The sequence below is a fragment of the Limulus polyphemus genome, unplaced genomic scaffold, assembly GCF_000517525.1.
Source record: "Limulus polyphemus unplaced genomic scaffold, Limulus_polyphemus-2.1.2 Scaffold436, whole genome shotgun sequence".
In the NCBI taxonomy this organism is placed as follows: Eukaryota; Metazoa; Arthropoda; class Merostomata; order Xiphosura; family Limulidae; genus Limulus; species Limulus polyphemus.
In genome coordinates, this window is record NW_013666046.1 from 444,856 (window position 1) to 454,989 (window position 10,134).

Below are 10,134 nucleotides of genomic sequence, written 5' to 3' on the forward strand. Positions count from 1 at the left end.
TAGTTCCTATGTACGTTTGTTATAGTGAATTAATTCCGATGTACGTTTGTTATAGTGAATTAATTTTTATGTACGTTTGTTATAGTGAATTGATTCCGATGTACGTTTGTTATAGTGAATTAATTCCGATGTACGTTTGTTATAGTGAATTAATTCCTTTGTACGTTTGTTATAGTGAATTAATTCCGATGTACGTTTGTTATAGTGAATTAATTCCGATGTACGTTTGTTATAGTGAATTAATTCCGATGTACGTTTGTTATAGTGAATTAATTCCGATGTACGTTTGTTATAGCTTAGATATTCCCAGTCTCTTCTTTCGTTACTTTTTTATCTAAACATTCCATGAGTTGCTCTTTCTCTGCAGAAAACATATTATCAGCATATTAAATAAATACAACCTTGTAATATTTCTATACAAGCATGTTAAACATTTGGTTCTAAATGTGTTTATTTTCTAATTAATTTGGTGTTCTGTGTTCTATGTACTTACAAAAACAGATTCATAATACTTACCGTATTTATTTACCCTAGAACTGTATCAGTATAATCTTTAGCAAAACCAAAGTATATAAATGTATCGTAGCAAAAGATAGATTTTTGTAATGCCGAGTGGATTTACTTCCAGTTATTATTGAACTATGGTTGATAGATAGACAAAAGGAGAGAAATATTTTGTGGGGATAAGAATGCATTACAAATTAAAACTATGTCCTACTTTCGTATTTAAAGGTTAATTTGCTAATTAGTTTAGAATTTCTCTATTTCTTCTATGTAATTATGCAATTTCAGGTGTAATTGGAGAAGTTTTGTAATTGTAGGATTAAAGTTTTAGGTTAAAGCGACAATTTTTGATAAAACAATATCAACTTTTAAAATCAGAATGCTGTCGTAGTTTTCAAAACGAAATATGATATAGCTGTCAGAGTTGTGTCCTGAATGTTATTGTACATCTGTCAACCAGGTAAGGTGAAGATACATATGACAGAAATTCATTACAGGCTCCACACAAGAACTAATATCTAAGTTTTACGATAATTGTCGTAATTTGTTACGCAGGTTTCAGATTACATTGTTCAATTGCTTTAATTGTACAGCTGTTGACAGGTAACCGTGTCATTATAAGCTGCAATTCGTAGCTTCTAACATCGACGTTGCACTGTATTGTCTGAATTGTATATTACAACAGATGTTTCTCTAACTCTCCAAATTTAGCTTCTATGAACCCGGGTATTTTACTTACTTCATGAACTGCTCAAGTGCTCTGAGTACTTAATTACATAACAAACACAAACATGAGTACGTAATTACATAACAAATAGTATCTCAGGCCGTTTCGTAGCAAATTGACACTTTTCTTAACAGCCTTCCTAACAAAACGTTTGGAACACAACGTCTCTGTTCTCATCATACTTAATCATGTAAACACACTGGAGAATGTTATCCCTATGGGAGTGGGCCGGGTGCAATTTAATTAAGTTAATTTTTAAAAATAAAGTTAATTAATGCTGAAAAGTTCCACAACACGTGCATTTCAACAACCGTCAAAAAATTAATTTCTTACAACAGTGCCATGTGACATTACAAACACTTCCAAAAATAAAAATTACTTATAGCTTTGATAATGAATAGTCTTGTTGGTCAGTTAACTTGAATTCTGTAATGTTTGAGATTTCATTTCAAATTAGTTGTTTTTTTTTACTTGTAAGTTCCATTTTCGTGGTTAATTATGTATTTTTGCTTTTGGAAATAAGGTTTGATTAGAGAAGCCTCTTTTCCTTAATATAAATTGTTTTCTCGGATGCATTTTGCTACCAAATAAAAATTAAAAAAAGAGCTGAAAGTTAATACTAATACATGTTCTGATGTTTGGTTTATAGAAGAAAGAATAATTTCCAATATTTAATGTAAACTTTATTTGAGAACAAATACCAAATATAGTTAATCAAATGAAAATACCTCATAGGCAAAGGACAATTTATTTCTAATTCTAGATGGCACCATAGATGACTAATGATAAGAAGGAAAAAGGACACTTTCCTTTTTACACAAACTGCTGATATAAGTGAAAGGAAGCTGGTGTCAAAGTTTAGAAATAATAAATAATATCTCCATAAAAATTCAGATGCACGTTACTAATTCGTAATTTTTAATTGAAAAATATTTTGCATAGCTAACATAAACAAAATCATTCATTTTGAAAGCAAATTAATATCATCTACATTTTGGTAATTATGTGTATTTATTGAGAGTGAACCTAAGAACTGACATTTATCTCTGTTTCACATTTCTGTTATTGAACGACATTAATACATTCATCCAAAGACAAGCCATGTAGTACATTTTCGATATAAATGTAATGACCGATTTTATTATTTATTTATAAACTTAGATAAAAAAATTAATTACGAAGCAATTGAAATGCATAATAATTAATACAAGTATGTTGTCCTTAAGTGTGAGATACAATCTATGTATTTAAAGATCAATCTCCATGAAAAAGTTTAATGAACGATTAAATTTTAATAATGATATTCTGTTGAATTTTAATTTTATAAATTATATTAGTTTTGTTTTAATCAATTTGTCATTTTTCTAATGTTCTCCACCAACACCAAGAAGCTATATATTAACATCAGAATTTGTTTTTCAAAATTCAAAGCTTCTCTTTCCTGCTAATACATTTGATTATTAGACTAGTTTGCTGATTTGCCAGTTCTTCTGAATGATAGTAAACGTTATTTCGAATAAAAAATTATAAATAAATGATCAGTGTTAAAAATTAAAAATTAATAAGTTATATCACATTATCGATCCTTATCCTGAAAATTCAAATTTGTAAATGACTTAAGTAAAATTGATGATAATTACAATATACTAACTTAATCTGGTTCATACCATAACAGTCGTTGTTCATGACCACTACTATACCAGACGACCCAACGAACTCTGGTATTAGGCAAAAGGCCTAGTCGCCATCGTGTATGGCATATGTAGTGTGGATGACATATTTTACTTTGCTTTCAATCATAAGTACTTAGAATTAGTTTTCGCAATGGAGTTACCGTCATCTTGTTTAGTAATATTAAAAACAAAAAATGTAAACCGACATTTACTTAATTTGTTAATGTAATAATTCTAATAAAAAGTTGTTTTGCCTTTAATTCTCAGATGTAAAAGTAAAGAGGTATATTATCAAACTAAGGTTTTAATGAAAGGTATCAGTTTTAAATAATTTTAGGTTTTTTTTATTTTAAGATGTAAAGTTAGAATCTATAAGTAAAATAATAATTATTTATTTAGTGGAAAATATTATATTTCGTCAAAAGGTGAGGGTATATATTTTTTATGACCCACACCTGATGTGGATGTTTGTTTTCAGCTATATAGCATTGCAATGCAGTGAAAGAAATCTGCAACCGTACATGTATGCTTTAGGCACAGGTACCAACACATTATTTACAAAACTTTCCAAACGAAACTGTCAAAAGATATGGGACTGCAGATTAAGACATGAAAAATACAAAAAGATGGTGTACGTTTGTTTATAAACTCCTGTCAGTCCCTTGAGTTTGATTTCTTTAGAATTGAAAATTCGGGTGATTTTAATGACTTGTTTCATAAGAGTAGGAATATGTGAATTTGGATGAGGAAAATCCTGTCTAGAGGAGAGCTTTTTGTATATACTTGTCATAAGTTTGTTCTTGTTCTGGTGTTTACGATCGTTTTTTTCACCATACAAAATGTTTAACTTACTCCATTCAGCAATTCCAACTATTATTCAATTGAGCTCTTCCCCTAGCTCAGTCTTACTTTCACATCTTTTGTTTTCGATAAAGTTCAAAGTACTGACGGTAATCCTTTCGATCTGTAAACGCTGGCATCTGTAAGACATCCGTTCGCTTCTTACGTTTAAAAACATCCAGTTTTTTATTGATCATTATAAACATAGTTGGTTGAATCGAGGCGGCGTCTTAACATGAAACTTGAATTATATGTCAGATATTACTGATTATAATGTGGAATATTTCTAAAGTTTGATTCATTTTTAGTATGTCAAAAAATTTAATATGGTAAACAGTTAAATCTATCTTTCTACTTGTATATGTGTGAAATACAACAACTGAACACACAAATTGAATAAATCATTCTGGGTTGGAGATTATCTCCTCGTTTGCTGTATCATAACTATGCTAGATGTATCATTTAATTACGTATCTATAATACACTCCCGAAATGAATAGTAACTCAGATAGTTTTATCTCCGATTCATTTAAAAGTGCTTCAAGGAATATTAAAAGAGGATCTTTTACTACTTCTAAACAGGATGACACACATAACTTTGCGACTTGTACTATCCCAGTCCCATTTGTTAAAGGCAGACTTAAAGAGACTTATAACCAATGTTACGAAAAGTCAGGATTATCAGCAATACTTGTACAGAAACCAGGCAGAACCTTAAAACAAATATTAATACGCTCTACATACAATCCAGATAATGCTTGTAAGAAAAAGACATGGTTCGCTAAAGACGCAGGGACATGGGATAAACTCACGATAAAAATGTTATATACAAAGTAAATTGTAGAATATATATAATGAATTTTACATTACAGAAACATCTCATGCATTACATGACATAACCTTAAATAAACCCAACAATGGTTCCAATGCCATAACGGATCTCTATATATAAATAACATGGTAGATTGACATCTGACTGCCTTTTACAAACACAAATACTTTTGCAACTAATGATTTTCTTGACCGTAAAAATAGATAAGTCTTACTTGTTTCGAAATTAAAGTCACAAATTAATCGTGACGAGCATTATGATTGTACATCTTTCTTTAGTTAAGTTTTCACTTTTAATTTTTTCTTTCTTTTTTAAGTATATTTTTTAATTTCTTTATTTTATGTTCTGTCAATATTCAAGTCATTTTCACTACAGTTTTGTTCTGCACGTCTCGTTGGTACCGTTAGATACTGCCGTTGCTGTAAATTTTTGTTTTGTTTTCATGTAAGCAATGTTCTCCGCGTGACCTTCTTCCATACTCTTCATTGGTCTGTAGAACAAATTTAAAAGTATACAGTCTGTAACGCCATGCGAGTCTAGTGGTGTAAGTAGTAGGTCGCTCATGAAGAAGTTGTAGAAGCGAAACGCTGAGTGAAATAAATATAACCTTGTTCTGGAGCTTACGGTCGTTTTTTCAGTTGAATATCAGTTACCGTATAGAAGGAGTTATGAATCCTTCAACAAAATACAACAACAGTACATAATCAGCAGAAAGTGATGTTTAAGTAAATACTTCTAGGCGGTTATCATAAATTTCTCGTCTGCTTTTTCAGCCATTATTTAATATTCTACAACACTGTCAAACGTAGGAGGAGGAAAAGGGGACTTTATATGCATATTTCTTGCTGTTAATATTTTATTTAGTTAGTTAAGCTTAGGAAACAAACGAACCAGAAATACATTTTATGGAATCTCAATATTTTTCCGTTTTCTCTTCGTTTTATATTTAGAATATAACCAAATTATGGTTATATTTGGTTATAATATAACTAAATTATCTTTCTCGATAGGTTTTATTGATCTAAAGTTTTCTGTACTTTTCGTCAGATTAGAAATTAATTTCTTATATCCACAATATGTATAAAATTTAAGCCACCAACGTTATCATCATTGCTATTACGTTACTAAGCAGATCCTATAAATACAGAATCTTAGTAACTTCATCATTCTCATAGCATCTGTTTTTCATTTCTTGTAAACTAATAAGCTGTTTTTAACTTTAATACGCCCACCCCCTTTAGTGGCACGGCGGTAAGTATGCGGACTTACAACGCTAGAAACCGGATTTCGATACCATTGATGGGCAGAGTACAGATAGCCCATTGTGTAGCTTTGTGCTTAAATTCAAACAAACAAACAAACCTTTAATACTTCTGGTATTTGATAAGATGCCAAATGGACTGGGCGTGGCTTAGACATTTGAATATTCGGACTGTGAATCAGCAAAAAAAAAAGGTATACTTTAGGTATGCAGCGCGTTTTAAAGGTGACTGTAATATCCCATAGTTTTATCAGACAAGATTAGCCTTAGTAATTGATAATGGGTGTTATTTACTAGCTGCCTTCGCTGTAGTCTATAAAGATGGCTATGCGCAAATAGCCATTGCGTAGATTTGCGCGATAATTAAAATACAAAACAAAGTGACATTTTCTTTCGGGTATGTTTCACATCAAACAACGGGTTTTCATTTCTCAAGAGTTTCTTTCTTAGAAATGTTTTCGTTTGATGGTTTTCACTATTTAAAAAATTACTTAATGGAAAAGCTTGACTATTTTCGGTTTTACCATCGATAAAATGTTTTTCTACATCAACTGGATTCTTACACGGTAAACATTAAATTTGCTATTAAAATATTTCTTCAAAATATTTAACAAAAAGCTTAAGACAGTCAAAAGCAATTAATACAAAGAAATAAAAAATAAATACATCGATTGCACCACGAGATCAATGCTCCCTACTGTCTTTTAGAATACGTTATTAATAGACACTCCAATGCTATTACATATACACAAATGATACTGTAAATTGCGCTGTGATGTTTGGTATTTTCCGTTTATCTTAAATCCAATCACAGTTTCCTTAGTTTTTGGTATTGTGTCTAGATATTCTGTGAGAAACGTAATACTAAATTCAAATACTCGTGTAATCAGTTTTGTTCTGTTAGTATAAAGCTTAATTTCAAAGTTGAGTCTGATTAACAGAAGGGGTTGAAATGAACTTCTTCTATTGTTTCGTAGTCATTCATTATTTGAATGTCTATCAGAAAGAAAAGTAAATGAGATACCCAACTACAGACGTCAGATGATAAGTGTAAATGCGTTTTCACAATAATATGTTTGCTTACAAGTTGAAAAACACAATAGTTAATTTTACTTTATACCTAATCCGCTTATTCCGTGTTCCCGAAGGCTTGAATAGTATGAAATGTATATATGAATACACAAATACATGTTTAGAAACAAGTAGCTTTAGCTTGTATTTGTTTTATTTTTCACAAAGTCACATGCTGTAGATATGTGAGCGGATTATTGTTGTTGCTATAGTGTCTCTTAATATATATAGATATGTGAGAGGATTATTGTTGTTGCTGTAGTGTCTCACAATATGTGTGGATATGTGAGCGGATTATTGTTGATGCTGTAGTGTCTCTTAGTATATGTAAATATGTGAGTGGATTATTGTTGTTGTGGTAGTGTCTCTCAATATGTGTGGATATGTGAGCAGATTATTGTTGTCGTCGTGTCACTCAATATGTGTAGTTATGTGGGCGTATTATTGTTGTTGTCGTGTCTCACAATATGTGTGGATATGTGAGCGGATTATTGTTGATGCTGTAGTGTCTCTCAGTATATGTAAATATGTGAGTGGATTATTGTTGTTGTGGTATAGTCTCTCAATATGTGTTGATATGTGAGCAGATTATTGTTGTCGTCGTGTCTCACAGTATGTGTGGATATGTGAGCGGATTATTGTTGTTGTCATGTCACTCAATATGTGTAGTTATGTGGGCGTATTATTGTTGTTGTGTCTCACAATATGTGTGGATATGTGAGCGGATTATTGTTGTCGTCGTAGTGTCTCTGAATATGTTTGGATATATGAACGGATTAGTGTTGTTGTCGTAGTGTCTCTGAATATGTTTGGATATATGAACGGATTAGTGTTGTTGTCGTAGTGTCTCACAATATGTGTGGATATGTGAGCGGATTATTGTTGTCGTCGTAGTGTCTCTGAATATGTTTGGATATATGAACGGATTAGTGTTGTTGTCGTAGTGTCTCACAATATGTGTGGATATGTGAACGGTTTATTGTTGTTCTCGTAGTGTCTCCCAATATGTGTGTCTCGCGCTTATTTGATTAAGAGTGATTAAGTTCATACAGATAAAAAATGTGTATAAAAATATAGATACAATTATAAAATTGTTTGAGAAAATGAGAAACTGGTTAATTAATTCGTAAAAAAAGAGAGTTTCTTCGAAGAAAATTTAATCTTTTATAACGAATGAATATTTACTCTCTTAGCTCCTGTCGTTCCTAGTGGAACATAGGGCCACAACAACACATCGCCGACGGAAGTGTTGTTGCAATTTCTATAGCAGGTTGGTTTTTACGGGGTGGAGTTGCTAGCCCTGCGCCCAACCCTCCTCCTTTTTCATCCTGGACTTGGGACCACGCAATGGTGGTGGCATCCCTGCCGGGGAACGAACCCGGTACCTTCGGATTAGAAATCCAACGCGCTAGCCACAGCGTTATAGGGACACAAATATTTACTAGTAATAATATATCGAATTATTTTACGTCCTAACTAAACCTAGTCTGGAAGGATGAAGATTACTGTAAACACACGTAAGTTACAATCATCCCCTATTCTTTTAAAAATTGGAATGCTAGGGATTTTTGAAATAATAATGGAAATAAAATATATGTATAGGTACATATATGTTCAACAAAAGTTTGTGTGAAAACACCATATATTGAAAGTCCACTTTAACAAATGATATTTTCTCATTGTCTAGTTAGTTTTGAATTTCGCGCAAAGCTACACGAGAGCTATCTGCACTAGCTGTCCCTAATTTAGCAGTGAAAGAGTAGAGGGAAGGGAGCTAGTCATCACCACCCACCGCCAACTCTTGGGCTACTCTTTTACCAACGAATAGTGGGATTGGCCCTCACGTTATAATGCCCCCACGGCTGAAAGGACGAGCATGTTTGATGGGACGGGGATTCGAACCCGCGACCCTCAGATTGCGAGTCGAGCGCCCTAACCAGCTGGCCATGCCGGGCCTATTCTCATTGTTTACAGCTATAGGAAGTAATAATAATGTTTTACGGTAGTAAACTTTTTATTCATTGATTACAGCTATAGGAAGTAATAATAATGTTTTACGGTAGTAAACTTTTTATTCATTGATTACAGCTATAGGAAGTAATAATCATGTTTTACGGTAGTAAACTTTTTATTCGTTGATTACAGCTATAGGAAGTAAGAATAATGTTTAACGGAAGTAAAATGTTTATTCATTGATTATAGTTATAGAAAGTAATAATCATGTTTTACGGTAGTAAACTTTTTATTCATTGATTACAGTTGTAGAAAGTAATAATCATGTTTTACGGTAGTAAACTTTTTATTCATTGATTACAGCTATAGGAAGTAATAATCATGTTTTACGGTAGTAAACTTTTTATTCGTTGATTACAGCTATAGGAAGTAAGAATAATGTTTAACGGAAGTAAACTTTTTATTCATTGATTATAGTTATAGAAAGTAATCATCATGTTTTACGGTAGTAAACTTTTTATTCATTGATTACAGTTGTAGAAAGTAATAATCATGTTTTACGGTAGTAAACTTTTTATTCATTGATTACAGCTATAGGAAGTAATAATCATGTTTTACAGTAGTAAACTTTTTATTCATTGATTACGAATCAACAAAACATCTTTCGATATTATTAAGTGATTCTAACATGAAACGCGCATTACTCTGGTAAAAAAATAATGTTTCTCAACACGTTTACATTTAAATAAGCAGATGGTAGGGCACTAACTGATCTGAATCGTTAAAATTTAGTTACTTTAGAAAACTTACCCGTTATTTCGTTTTCAGAACAACTCGTAGCTTGGAATACCAAACAGTGAATCTGCAGTTTCTTCTCCACTTGGGCATTCCAGGAGTCCTGACTGCGGTAGTTAGGCTTGTGTATCGTTAAGGAACAGCTAGAGTTAACTGTGAGTCGTCTCAGCTGCAAGTGGCCAAACGCAACGCGTGATGTGGCTTATAGATTGGGTAAGTCCTACTACAATATCGCATTGGCCAATCATTGAAGCTCTAGAAAAAGAAAATATAAAAGCGGAGTGAGCTAATGGAGAAATTCACGCAAGGAAGAACTTTATTCTTTTGTCTCTAAGCTAGAAAAAAACCACCAGAAGGCTACAAAAAGATTAACAAAAATCTTTCAAACAAGTATTTCAAGTCACGAAGCAACGTAAGTTAGCTACAATGCATAACATACACTTGATCAATCAGTCTTTCTCAGCTGCAATAACCCGTT

The 10,134-nt window shown here is 32.1% G+C and overlaps 1 protein-coding gene across 1 annotated transcript in view; it reads right to left on the reverse strand.

The window, feature by feature from the left end:
• The window catches only part of LOC106458260 (para-nitrobenzyl esterase-like), a 61,052-nt gene extending 51,251 nt beyond the window's left edge, over positions 1-9,801 (reverse strand). Inside the window, exon 1 of the mRNA XM_013917746.2 lies at positions 9,672-9,801. The gene's annotated coding sequence lies outside the window, so the exon portion shown is untranslated. The remainder of the gene's footprint in view (positions 1-9,671) is intronic.
• Positions 9,802-10,134: the final 333 nt, after the last annotated feature.